This window comes from Octopus bimaculoides, chromosome 9, assembly GCF_046866305.1.
Source record: "Octopus bimaculoides isolate indiv1 chromosome 9, ASM4686630v1, whole genome shotgun sequence".
NCBI classification, from domain to species: Eukaryota; Metazoa; Mollusca; class Cephalopoda; order Octopoda; family Octopodidae; genus Octopus; species Octopus bimaculoides.
The window spans coordinates 50,420,016-50,434,944 of NC_142936.1; the positions used below are offsets into that span (position 1 = coordinate 50,420,016).

At 34.1% G+C, this 14,929-nt stretch overlaps 1 protein-coding gene across 12 annotated transcripts in view; it reads right to left on the reverse strand.

Moving 5' to 3' along the window:
* LOC106868354 (N-acetylated-alpha-linked acidic dipeptidase 2) overlaps positions 1–14,929 on the reverse strand; it is a 1,035,601-nt gene that overhangs the window by 856,929 nt on the left and 163,743 nt on the right. For 2 of the 12 annotated variants that reach the window (XM_089357527.1, XM_089357522.1), the window contains exon 2: positions 13,101–13,177. The exons of the other annotated variants lie outside the window; for them this stretch is intronic. The gene's annotated coding sequence lies outside the window, so the exon portion shown is untranslated. The remainder of the gene's footprint in view (positions 1–13,100; positions 13,178–14,929) is intronic. 12 annotated transcript variants of the gene reach the window in all.

Below are 14,929 nucleotides of genomic sequence, written 5' to 3' on the forward strand. Positions count from 1 at the left end.
TTATTTACCGCCATTAATGAATAAGACGTAAACATTAGTAGCTATATTGAGAGGTTGATGTAGGTTCTGTCTCCCTCAATATTTTCATGCTGACGCCTGCTTCCAAATAAAGCAACATGGAAAGAGAAATTACTGAAGGGGAAAAAAATATGAATGAAGATAAAAACCCTATTACTTGCAACACCTGAGAAATCTTTAGAAGAGAAAAAAGAAGACAGTGCAACAAATTCTCATTGATGGATATAATTTATATATTTTGTATGCCATCATTATCATCAACATCTTCTTCTTCTTACTATTATTATTATTGTATCACAAGCAATAAATCTATAGAAAATACTCCAAACAGATTAACACGAAATAATATATGAGAAGGTGTGTTATATCAAGAAATTAATTATGATGTGCATGTGTTTGTATGCATACGGAGATATCAGTTTAATAAATTACACCTTTGTATGCGCATGTGAGTGGCTGTGTTGTAAGAAGCTTGCTTCCCGACCACATGGTTCTGGGTTCAGCCCCACTATGTGGCACCTTCAACATGTATCTTCTACAATAGCTTCAGGCAGACCAAAGCCTTGGAAACTGAAAGGAGCATGTTATGTGTGTGTGTATGTGTATGTGTGCGTGTATGTATATGTGTGTGTATGTCTATAATGTGTGTGTGTGTATTTATGTGTGTGTCTGTATTCATCCCCCCACCATTGCTTGACAACCAATGTTGGTGTGTTTAAGTCCTTGTAACTTAGCAGTTTGGTAAAAGAGTCAATAGAATAAATACGAGGCTTATAAAGAATAAGTCCTGGGGTCGATTTCTTTGACTAAAAAACCCTGAAACAAGTAAAAGAATAAAAATATAGTGTTTAGGTCTATAACTAACGCTTCACCAAATCAATTGTATACCGTGTGTGGAATAATTTGATCCTACTACATTCATACAGATGCAAATATACGAGACATATTTCAATCTAATTAAAAGTTATACACTCACAGTTAAGTCCACAGTTAAAGGAAATAACAAGAAATCAGTTGTATTAATATTTTACTTTCCTAGTAACTATTAGTTTAAGATATTTTTCAAATATAAAAGTTAGCATTTAAACCAGCCATATCTGGCCAAAATATTCCATCTGTTTTATGTTACCCCACAACATCATTCTTAAAATAAACAGTCACATCATTGAAATCTTCAAGCTATGAGATAATGCATGCTTAGTCAAAACAATGTGAATAAACAAGCATTACATTTGACAGTAATCTGACTGGTAAACAAACAAACAACACAATGAGCATAGAATATTAACCATTTCAAATAGTTTCTGGAAGGACATGATATAACAACTTGGCATATAGGGTTACTGTTTCTTACAATCACTATTTTGTTTCATAATATGCACCCATACATTTGGAAATTGAAAAATTTACATTCTCTTGCAAGATTGTGGTACCATGAAAATGTTTGATGAAAAAGACTGCAATGCTTATCTATTACTTATTCAATATTGATTTATAATGAGAGAATTTGCAGGCTAAAGATGCTTGATGTATGGTTACTGATAAGCACAATTTTGAGGGGAGCAGTTAGATGATTCCCAGAGGCTTAAAGGCAAAGTTGACCTCAGCAGGGTTTGAACTTAGAATGTAAAGAACTGAAAGAAGAAGAATGAAGCCTTTTGCCAATCCACCATCCTGTGCCAGATCAATAATAACACAGTTAAGAATTTAGATCTTATAATACAAGATCTGCTATTTTTAATTCCTTTATGTATTTCAAGGAGAAAGAGAAGTACTCAAACTTTACAAGCATTTACTGCTAGACAATGTATATGCAGTCGGTATTTAGTTTGTGCTATGATGTGAGTATACACATCTGACATAAAATGGTATTACACAAAAAAATAGTTGGTTGTGGTTATCTAAAAATAACCTCTTGCAGAAATATATGTTAACACAGAATGCACTCTGTACTACTTGAACATAGGTACAGTACTCAGTTTTCACTGTTCAACTACCAACTGTCGAACTAACACAGCTAACCAACATGGTCTAACTAACACTGTCAACTACTCCTTGACAGTTCACTCAGTTCTTATTTATTGTAATCAGTCCACCTTCAGTCACGTGGAGGTGTTCAAGATTCTCCCATAACAGTTTGAATATAATTTGAGTAATAACTGTGGGGAAAATGAAGACTGTGCAAGTTGCAGATGGTAATAGTCCTAAGAAAGAATTTTAGAGAAATATTTTGTTATAGTGATCTCAAAATGCTGAACTTTACAAAGGAGATGACAGAGGATTGAGATTTGTGGCACATTGCTGTATTTCAGAAGACCCACCCACTACATGAGAATTGAGATCCTAAAACCAAGGTGCCATGTAAAAAGCACTGGTCTGGGTGCCACTTAAAAAGCACCTGTGATGTTTCCACATAAAAATCACTCAGTACACTTTGTGGAGTGGTTGGTATTAAAGGGCATCCAACTGTAGCAAACAAGCCAAAACAAAATATGGAACCTGGTGTAGTCCTTCCCAGTTCCTGTCAAGCTGTCCAACCCATGCCAGCCTGGAAAACAGATACTAAAATGATGATGATATTTAGAGATAAAACAAGAAGTGGCAACAAGAGGAGAGATGGATGCATCATGTGTTGAAGAAGAAATAGTACATAGCTTACTAGTTCAGAAAAATAAAGTAACTGTAGTAGCATAGAAGATACAAAGAGAAGAAACAGTGTGTCTATGAGATAGTAATTGTTGTTTGTTGGTTGGTTGGTTGGTTGGTTGGTTGGTGGAATCAGCATGAAGGAAACTATTAATATTGTTTGGTTGTAACTGTGGGTGTTGATCAATATCAACACATACAATGATTATATTCAGGCTTAAGTGAACAGTGTTGAAGTATTTTCTTGTTCAGGAAATGAAACCTAAACTTAAGATTCACATTTATATAGTTACGGTTGCTATGAAAAATGAATCTGGGATTGTGTATCCTAGATTCATAGTATGTTGGAGTGTTTGTGAAATGTTCATATGCAAACAGGGTGTAGCGCAAGACTTTTTTGTTTTACTTCTATGATATAAGTAATAAAATTTTTGTAAGATACCATGTTGTCATGTTTATTTCCAAGAATCTTTCCAGTGTATCTGGCAAGGTGTATCAATGTTACATTTGGAAAACAAATATATGCAGAAGTTTAAGAGGGAGTTAAGAATGGTATCATATGCTCAGAAATGAGAATTGGTGGAAGAGACAACATCGTTAATCAGAATCGTTAAAATCAGGGTCAGAGAGAGCCCCATAGACGTTAATCCTTTTGATACCAATCTGCTTACCATTGATTCAATAATATAAACTTACTTTAATTTAAAACTTAGCTTAAAAGTGGTCTACATTAAAACTTTCCATCACATATCTAGTTAATCTGTTCCAAACATCAGCCTAAATAATGACAAAGTTATTTAACAAGATTCTTCATTATTTTCAAAATTAATTCAAATAAACCAAGAAAAATGGTATTGAAAGGGAGACTTAATCACTTGAATTAAACTGCTCTATTAAAATGTAGAGATTTGTAGGATTTCTATGTTGGCAGCTTTGTGTTAGAGAGAGCTAAAATCTCTGGTAACATTAATGGATAAAAAGATTGCTTTTGACAAAGTTTTCAGCAAGAAATTACTGGTGAATGACAATAACATTTTCTGATAGACTTGGCTCTGCAGAAATCAGTCTAGTAGTTTATAGAGAAAGAAAAATGGATATGTGGTAGTTCACAATTGTTTCAAGTTGGAATTGAGAAGATTGAATAGTAGTTTGAAAGATTATGATAAATGTTCTCCATGGGAATAGTTAACAGTAATGTGTGACAGCATTGTGGATAATGATGGCTATATGCCAGTACTAAATGCCTTCTTGGATTGAAATAAATGGGAGGGAAGGGTTGCATGTTTTATTTTTTTTTCACTTTATTACTGTGTGCTGGTGATGAGAGCTGGTCAAGAAGGGATGATGTGGTCAAGAACAGATGATGTACAACATGGAAGCAGAAACAAGAGACAGCAAGTTTTATGGTTTTACCAACAGGAATACTACTATCTGGGTAATCTTGTTCAGGAGATTTTGTAAGAATATGACACAACCAAATATTCACCAGCTTAGACTTCAGTACTTTACAGTATTTACAATAATTTTCCTGTTCCTGATGATGATGGTAGATGCAAAAATTGGACATTGATTGACCTTCCCAGTTATAATGATGAAACAAAAACATGTATTGCAAATTAATTTCTATGGATTGAATGTTCATAGTAAGTGGCATTGTTAATACTGTAAAAGTCTGCGGACTGAATCTTCTGAATAAAAGAATGAATGTACTCATCCTCACAGCTGAAAGTCAGTGGCCTCAGACATGACCACCACTCATCATCATATGCTGTAGTCTAATGTTGCAGCTATATACTTTAGCAGAGTCCTCTTTATTTGGTTCTTGATGTCATTACTCCGTCTTTGCCTTTCTCATCCATGAGAATATTCTCTGTCCACCCAGCCCCTGAAGATATAAGCACAAAGGTCCTGGGCCCTGGTGACATGAGACATATAACTATCTTCACCAAGTTTTCTTTTTTACCCACCTCCTCCAGGAGGACTTTTCAATGAGTTGCCCAACTGATCTACGACACTTGCCTGCAGAATGTCATCTCAAATGCTCTGTCATTTTATGCTTAGGATTTATGATCCACAACCAACAATACTATGGGCCAGACCAGGTTCTCTAAAAGTTTTTGCTTAGTGCATTTGCTGAGAGTACAGTCTCTCTATTGAGTAACTTTACCTTCTAAAGAAGAACAAAATATTTCAATATATACAGAGAGCAGTTTCTTCACAATGGCCTGCACTTTATGCTTCAAACAAAAGCAATTAGTATCCTCTACATGCTAATTTAACCTGCTAAAAATAGCAGTCAAATCATATACTCTAATGTCTTTAACACATTAACTACAACATCTACCACTGGTAGTTTGATCACAAAATTCACACAACAGGTTGTGGTGGTTAACATGTTAAAAAGGAAAGGACACATCAGATAATATGAGAAATATCAAAAACTGACAAGTTGGTCATGACATGAATGTCTGATCAAAGATCTGCTTATCTGTCTAACCTAAGACTAAACAATAACATTACACAATAAGACAGAATGGCAAGACAGGTGTAAAATATTCTGGGTTCTGCACAGCACACAGCATAAATACAAGATGTGTAAAAGAACATATAGCAAGGTCACATAGCAGACAAAACCACAACATATTGACAATGCAAGACTGATGGCGCAAGGTTAGTATAACTCATTCAAAAGGCTAAGGTTTGAACCTGTGACAATTTAACAATGTTCAAACAGTTTTGATAATCTACAATTATCGACCACTAACGAAGAATGAACTTCTTTTCTTTTATTGTAAAAAAGCTGAGCGTCTGGCACCAAGAACGTGCCAATATGTCTACTAAATAGGAAATGTCACTGAGATTCAAGTGCTAAAAATCTAAGAAAAGGTGTTAAGAACGCTTTTATGTGATAAAAGTCCTATAGTAAACTTGATTAGTATAAAACTATTAAGAAGTTCATTATTAACTTTGATGAGCTAAAATTCCTTATCATACATTTTGTATAAACTATTTAGTTGTCAATGATGACTTCTGTGAGAGAAAAAAGAGGGGTGATGAGGGAGAGATAGAGTGTTATGTTTTGGTTTGCAGCGATAGATAGTAGCTAATATCAAATCTTTTCTATTGGCAAACAAACTTGTAACACTCATGAATAAATGGATATAGAGCTACACACACACACATATATATATATATATGCATGTATGTGCATGCGTGTGTGTGCATATGTTTTGCAATAGATAAGAGATTATATGAATGTATGTCTTCATCCCTCCGTAAGAGCAGTAGAAAGAGAAGAAGAACAGGTGAAATATAGAGGAAGGAGATAAAAGCAGAATAAAAGAAAGTGGGAGGAGTTGGGAATGGCTTGTAAAGAAATAATGTTGATATATGTGCATCTCTCACATTCCACATATAGAGGAAATAAAAGACAGAGATAAAGGTAGCATATAAGTGATTAGTTGTGTGTGTGTGTGTGTGTGTGTGTGTGTGTGTGTGTGTGTGTGTGCATATGTGTGTGTGTGTATGGTGTATCTTTTATCTTTTATGTTTCTGTTTATCTGACTACCTTTCCCATTCGAGAGAAAGAGAAAAAAAGAAATAATGAGCATACATGTCTATATATATGTGTATATCTACCTGTATTCCTCTCTCTCTCTCTAAATATTCAATCACTGATGGATTTTGGAACTTATCAAACATTACTGATTCTTGAATAAATTTTATGAAAAACAGGCAAACCAATTTTTCTAGTTTTTTTTTGTTTGTTTTTGTTGTTGTTTTGTTTCATTATTTCAGTGTTGCTTATAACAAGTTATTTTCTTTTTATTAAATTACCGTCTTTTCTTGTATCACAAGAATGACTTAGCTTACTGTTAGTTGACAGGGACTAATGACTACATAAAATATTAATAAGAAAACAAAACAAAACAAGATTTATAATTAATGGTTGAAAAAAAAAAAAGAAAAATTGATGCAAACAAAGAGAAAAATCATATTTTAGATAAATTCTTTCCCCTGACAAAACACTCTAAGAAATACAGGAATATGTTAAACTAGTTTAGATAGCTTATGTAGACACCTGCAGGGCAAATATCAAATTGAAAACAAGATGCTGGTGTTGCTTCTATTTTACTATTTATAAGATTGTCGTTGCTTGATACAAAACAAAGGAAATAAAATCAGCTTGTCAGGAAATAAAACTGTACAGAAAACAAAATAACTGTAAAAAGTTTATGCAAAACTATAATTAGTTTAATTTGTTTTCTAGCTTCACACTTAGGGAGAGACGTTTGTGTTAGTATGTGTATATTTGTGTACACACACACATATATAATATAGGGGCAGGCATGGCTATGTGCTTAAGAAGCTCACTTCCAAACCATGTGGCTTCAGGTTCAATCCCACCACATGCCACCTTGGGCAACTGGCTTCTGTTAGAGACCTGTGCCAATTAAAACCTTATGGGTGGATTTCGTAGATGCAAACCAAAAGAAGCCCATAGCGCACACATGTGTGTGTGTGTGTAATGGACTCTTCCATTATTAAATGACAGGTAGTTTCTACAATTCTTGCTGAACAATCACACAAATGGCTTGTTTATAATGATCAAATGTTTGTGTTCACATGAGCACATTCCATACATCAAATCAACATTGTTCGTGCAGGTGCATAAGTGTATCATGTGTTAGGTCTCAAAATGCTCACAGAGCAACATGAAATGAAGCATTTTGCTGAAGAACACAACACAACATCCTGTCTAGGAATCGAAACCACAATCTCACAACTGCGAGTACAACCTCCTAACCACTAGGCTATGCATCTTCACACACACACATACACATATGTACATATATGCATATGTATGCATGTGCATAGGTGTGTCTGTTTGCATCTCTGCCTAGACAACATATAACAGTTCATCTTCAATCTTCTGAATAAATATTACCATACTTGGGAAACAGGTGGTAGCCAGCAACAAGAAGGGACATAAAAGTGTGCCTCAATGAATTCCATCTGGAATAGTGGATGTAAAAATGATGATGATGATGATGATGATGATGATACAAATACAGAAGTGCTGGCATGGGTATGCAATTAAGACTTTCACTTTACAACCACGTGGTTTTAGGTTCGACGCCACTGCATGACACCAAAGACAAGTATCTTCTCCTATGCTTTGCAAGCATAATTATTAGATAGAAACTACATGGAAGCCTGTCCTGTATGTGCACATGCATGCATAAAAGATTGTTTGGTGGCATTGTGTCTACATTTGTAGTGGACGTCATGCCCTGTAACTCTGCATTCTCAAAGTTATGGAGGAAAAAAGCCTCTACATGTGAAACAAGTAATGATTGACAAAAGGAAGATTATCCAACTATAAAACAATTACCTCAATTAAGTACCTATACAAATAATGCAAACAGAGCAACAAAGATACAAATGTACACACACATACATCTAATGCACACACACACATTAAACTTCCTTAGACCCCCCCCCCCCCTTGCACACACACACTTGCATATACTCATATATAAATGTGAAGTACTGTTAAACTGTACAATAATTATACCAACATCATATTCCAATAATTCTCAGAGCAACAAATCTCTTTAATCTGTCTGGATCCAAGAAGATCTCAGCTCGATGAGTTTTAGAAAATAAGTTCCACTCTGTAATTCAGAAACTTTAGCTGAGTGCCATATACAACATAATAAAAGAATTCATCCAGACCTGTTTAGATTTAAAGACTAAAAGCTTATTGAAGTGATAACGGTGAACCTAACAAGAGATATGATAAAACAAGCCAATTCTTATTATAATGTCTCGTGTTTCTGGGTTCAGATGTCAGTAAAATATATTTCTGCTGTTATCAATCCAGTAAACATTATTTACATTATAAATAATTTTACTCTTTCCACCAATAACACAAAGGTGAACTAGTTCATATTTCAATCGTAAGTCTAAAATATTAATATTCTTGTCAAACATAAGTATAATTGTAGGTAGCTACAATAAGCAGCACTGATGCCCACAACCATCCTTTTTCCCCTCCCCCTTAGAGTTCATTTTCTCCATGTATGTGTGTATTGGACAAAGCAGTAACACAACATTGCACTATGGAAATCCCTCCAATACCATTGATAAAAATCAATATCGGCCGAGTCTTCTTAAGTTTGTATATAGGCACTAATGCAAACAGAAATACCATTTCACACCATTTGCATCAACCATTAACATATCAAAATAAACAGTTAAAGATTTTCAAATTGACCCTTAGCTTATGTCACTAATGGACTTGGAAAGTATGAGAAGTTTGTAAATTTCTCCCAAAGAGGAGGATAAAAGTTAATGCTTTGTGCCAACATACAAATCATTATTATAATTGCCAACACATTAGAATAGCAGACAGAATAAACCACTTTATTGTATGTAATTTCATCCATCTACATTTTGATTTTAAACCATCATGCTCCACTTCCCAGTTGATAAAATAAAAATCAGTTATGTACCTGCATCCATTATTGAACTGTCCCATCTTTTATAAACTCATGACCTTTTTCTAATTTAAGAGATCTCCTTGTAATGATGGCTGTCGTGAGCCATCTACTGAATGCAAATCTAAAACACAAAAATACCCAAATGATTGATTGAGAGCAATCCACAAGTTCCATTGCTAATACATGCTTGTCTAATGTCAAGAGAGCATACTTTGTTATGATGCAGTGGTTTAGTGTGGTCAGGTCTAAAATATCTTGTTATAAGTTGTGGTAGACATGGTTAGCAAGGTATCCAGTCTTAATTTCTGATGCAAACTATTTCATTCATAAGGTGCATTCCAGAATATTTTTTAATTTCAAAGAAGCACAAAACTAATCACCTTCAAAATAAGATCCTCTTACTTCAATGCACTTGTAGTGCCACTTCATGAAGGTCCCATCAAAGTTCTCACAGTCTCTTTCACCCACTTTCAGTTTGGAGAACAATCAAAGGTCATAGTGAGCAAGGTCTAGACTGTAGAGAGAGTGAAGGACAGTTCCTATACTCATCTCTGTCAAGTAACTGGTTACCAGGATGGAATTGTTAACTGGTGCAGGTGTTGTGGTCTTTTGCGAAGAAACTTCTACTTGAACTCTCTCAATGTTGTTGAAAATGGGATCATCATGAGCTTCCTCGTGGACTTGTTTTGTCTGGCCTCTGGTGCTAGCAAAAAAAACAGAAACTCAGCTCATACATGCTGATCCATAAGCAGTTTGGAGCATTTCAACTGGTAACATTTTTGCTCAGTTTAATACAAAATTTTCTTGTATAGCGAACTTCCAAATTGTCTTCACATCCCAACTGTGTTCTGCAAACTTGTCAGTTGTGGCAAGCAATGTTTTTAATCAGGCATGTTGAAAGCACTGTTACAGCTGTTTCCTTCAACCTGGAGTAACAAAAGTTGGCAGGTCAGCTTATTAAGATGTACAGTAACGATATGCTTAACTTAAAATAATCTAGGAAAGTTGTAACTGCCTCTCCTAAAATAGTCACAAAATTTCTGGAATGCACCTTATATGTCTTCTAGGTCCAGGCTCCAAGTCCTTACACAACAAAAGTCATAATTTTCATTATTAATAGTAATGAAAAATTAATCACGAATAAAGAATTCTTATCAATTTCTTATATTATTGTCCGATAATATATCTGGTCAGAAAAGCAAATTTATAAGAGTAATCATCAGAAAAGCAAATTTATAAGAGTAATCATCTCATTAAATATATTAGCAAGCTAGCATAATGTGATACATCATCAATTGGTTATTCATGTCATACGATGATGATGATGATGATGATGATGAATATTTTTGTAAAATATTCATGTACATGTCACACACCAGGCAGAAAAATTTTGGTAAAAGTTTTCATTAAGTGCTGTTATTAGCCTGATATTCTCTGAACAGCTGCCAACACCAAAAGAATTAAGCTAATAGGAATTATCGGTTAGTCATAAGAATGAGAAACTACTGTAGCACAATTTAAAAAATACAAAATATTACCATATATATATATATATATATATATATATATGTATGTATGTATGTATGTATGTATGTATGTATGTATGTACGTATGTATGTATGTATGTATGTATGTATGTATGTATATATGAATATAATGGCCGATCTATGGGATTACTCCATAGACCAGTCATAGTTATCTATATCTAATTATTCTACTGCTCTATAACTTAGAGTGTGCTTCTCTTCCAGATTTATGATTTACTGATGATATATCATCAGTAAATCACAAATCCGAAAGAGAAACACACTCTAAATAATGTGTGTGCGTATATATACACACACACACACAATGACTGCTTCATCTTGTCAGAAGATAATCATCTCACATTCAGCCTGATTGTCCTGATCCGCTTCTATCTTTACATATACATGAATATGATTTTACATGTTGTCATGCATGCATCTTCATAGTGCTCAATGAAATGCAAAACGGATCAAGAAATAAAATGATTTTGAGATATCTGTACATCATTGGATTTAAGTGATGAAAGCTTGTACGATACTTTTGCCATGCTCTCGGTTGCCATAGTTGGTTCCAGTGACAAGCATTGCAAAATGACTGTTACTATTTTGACTGCATGTTTTATGTCAGAGTATCCTGCTCCTAGTAGAACAACCTTCCCTATGGCTTTGTCAAAAATAACAGGAGCCTCTTCTACCCCTGGAAAATCCATTTGACTCACAGATAGGACTATGCCAGGCCAGAAGAGAACTAGGAGTAATCAGATGACCATTTCATGCTCCCTAGAACTCTTAAACTGAAGCCTCACCAGCAGGTGCAACTGAATGTCATAACCAATACATACATACACATACATACATGCTCTCATTTATGTATTGAGTACTTTCTTTGCACAAATCTTCACCAATCTGTACACACACAACATGCACAAATTAGCCAGAGCAATGAATTTAAAGTTGCTTTTCACATTTGTCAAGAAGGCATCAAGATGAAAAGTTGTGAATGACATGTATAACCACCTCTCTGTGTTTTGTAATTATAAGCAATTTCATCTAAATAATGAATTTTACAATCATATTGAAAATCTAAGGAGGGAAAAAAACACAATATTACTGAAATTATGTTAATTTTTTGAGATTTAATTATATCTAAGAAAACTATATTTTTGTAAAGAAAGACAGATTGTGAAGAAACAAATTGCTTTCTATCCAATTATGAACGATAATGAAAAATACATCCAAAATCTTAAACTAAAAATTTGCTACAACAATTGGAACAAACATAAAATCATGACAGAACATGGGTTTGGGACATTTCTGAATTTCCAAGGATTTTTCCCCTCTAGAAGCAAAAAAGGAAATTAAATCAATTGTGCATTTCAAGGTATGAAATCCTTAAATTATTACTTGATGAACAGGCAGTAAAAGGAGACCAATGAAAAAAAAAAAATGCTTTGCTGAGTTTAGTATCACTTTACATTCTAAGTTCAAATCCTATCCAGGGGTTAATAAATTAAGTTCCCCTCTTCTTCCAAATGTGTGCTCTTGTGCCTATACTAGAAAATATTAATATTATTACAGGTGGATTAACAGAGTTATTTGGGAATAGATAAAATATTTTTCAGTATTTGTCTCATCTCTTTACGTTCTGAGCTCAAATCTTGCTGGGGTCAACTTTACTTTCCATCCTTCCTGTGACAATAAAATAGTATTCAAGTACTGGACTCAGTATAATCAACTAGACTCCTTTCCTAAAATTTGTGGCCTTGTTCCATGTTAGAAACATTATTATTATTAAGGAAGAAAGCTGGCAGAATCGTTAGCATGCCGGGCAAAATGCTTGGCAATATTTCATCCGTCTTTATGTTCTGAGTTCCAATTCTGCCAAGGTCGACTCTGCCTTTCATCCTTTCAGGGTTGATAAATTAAGTACCAGTGAAACATTGGGGTCGATGTAATCGAGTAGTCCCCTCCCACAAAATTTCAGGCCTTGTGTCTATAGTCAAAAGGATTATTATTATGATTATAGTTATTATTATTATTATTATTATTATAAGCTAAGGAGTGGCTGTGTGGTAAGTAGCTTGCTTACCAACCACATGGTTCTGGGTTCATTCCCACTGCGTGGCACCTTGGGCAAGTGTCTTCCACTATAGCCTCAGGCCGACCAAAGCCTTGTGAGTGGATTTGGTAGATGGAAACTGAAAGAAGCCCGTCGTATATATGTATATATGTATATATATATATATATATATATATATATATATATATATATATATATATATGTGTGTGTGTGTATGTTTGTGTGTCTGTGTTTGTCCCCCCAACATCGCTTGACAACCGATGGTGGTGTGTTTACATCCCCGTAACTTAGCGGTTCGGCAAAAGAGTACGATAGAATAAGTACTTGGCTTCCAAAGAATAAGTCCTGGGGTCGATTTGCTTGACTAAAGGTGGTGCTCCAGCATGGCCGCAGTCAAATGACTGAAACAAGTAAAAGAGTAAAGAGTAAGAATAATAGAAAGGTTATTGACAATAGAAGACCAAATTTTAAACACTGCATCACTATATTTGAGGCTTCATGTTTCAGACTTTCATTTCTATCGGTATAAAATTATCTTCATCTTTTCAAGTAATAAGCTAGGTACCAATCACAAGTCTAATTGCATTGAGATAGAATTTAAATGAGCTGAGCCCTTTGCATTACTGATACGTATTTTATCAACCAATTTCTTCTACCATCTCACAAAGATCCACATTTTCAAAATCCATCTCACCAATTTTAGCAGTGAAAGCTTCATAGGTTTTGTTATTTAAATTAAATATGAACAAATTTCGCCCAGGAAAGCCATCAACAAAGGTAGCCACGTCGTTCTGTGGAAAAAACTAAAAACTATCCAGCATTGAAGTCTAAGGAAATCTACAGAACTGGATTGTTTTTTGGTAAGCAAAACCCAGCAAAACCAACAAGAAACTTTAAAATAATTGTCAACAAGAAACCCACATCAACAACAATGTCTATATAGCATTCTGAATACGTATCTGGATCCTCAGAACTTTCTGGACAAGAGATCTATGCTATTGTACTCCCTTACTCTATTTTTGCACATCCTCATCTTGAATGATGTTCCCTGCTATGATTTCCCCATACTGTAAAATGAAATATGAGAATTAGGGACCATCAGAGGGCATTTATAAAAAAAAAAATGCCATGAGATATTCTGATTACTGGTATAGTTCCAAAACACTCAGGCTTCTCTCCAATGTTACTGTGAATACTACATTATACATACAGTGACATAATCAGAGCCAATATTAACCAAAACCTAAGTTAAGTAAGTTTTCTAAGTTAATAAGCAATTTTCTGTATTCAAAACTAATTTGTACTCCCCTTCCCACCTCCTCTCTGGCCCTAATTTTAAAAAGCAAAATGGTTTTAGACTTCATTTTCAACAGTTCACTAAAAGTATAGTTACTTCATTATGCTGCTATTCTAAATGTTCTCTCTTAATACAAATGTGTATTCTTAGAACAATTTCTCCAGGAATCTTTTTTTTTTGTGTGTGTGGTGATTTGTATTCAGTAATCTTCCGACAGTGTAATCAATTTATAAATTTATTTTATCTCATTGTGGCGTAACTTTTTGATATGTTTCTAAGAAAATATATCTTTATCCCATTCACATTCAAAGAATTATAGCTACTTAACTCACTCGCTCTCCTATAGGAATCCAGCCCTCATAGATAAATCATTTCTGATAAAGAATGTGCTTACCCTACCTTTAAAGAAAAGACAGAAATCTATAGTTATCAACAATGAATGGAAGTCCTCAAAATGGTTTTCAATCATTGCAAGCTCATAACTCAATAGTATTATTTCTTATAACTTTAGTATTCATCTATTTTTTAAACAAGATTTTCCTCCATCAAATTTAAGAAATGAAATTTTCCCCTTCTATTGCACCACATAACAAGATCTAAGAATGTAATTGAATTCCCTAAAGCTAGATTGCAGAATCAAGGAGTTTTGACAATGTCCAAAGAAATAATAAATTTGATAGATTCAATTTCTCCACCACAACTTACATGTGCATGCACTATTCCTCAAAGTTATCAATTTATTTTCATCTAGATATAAAAGAAAAGCAAATTTGTATATCAAATGTACTTTAGAAATTTCTAAGTTTCCATACTATCCGCAACAAAAAAAATTTCTTTAGATTTGGCAACTAGCTAT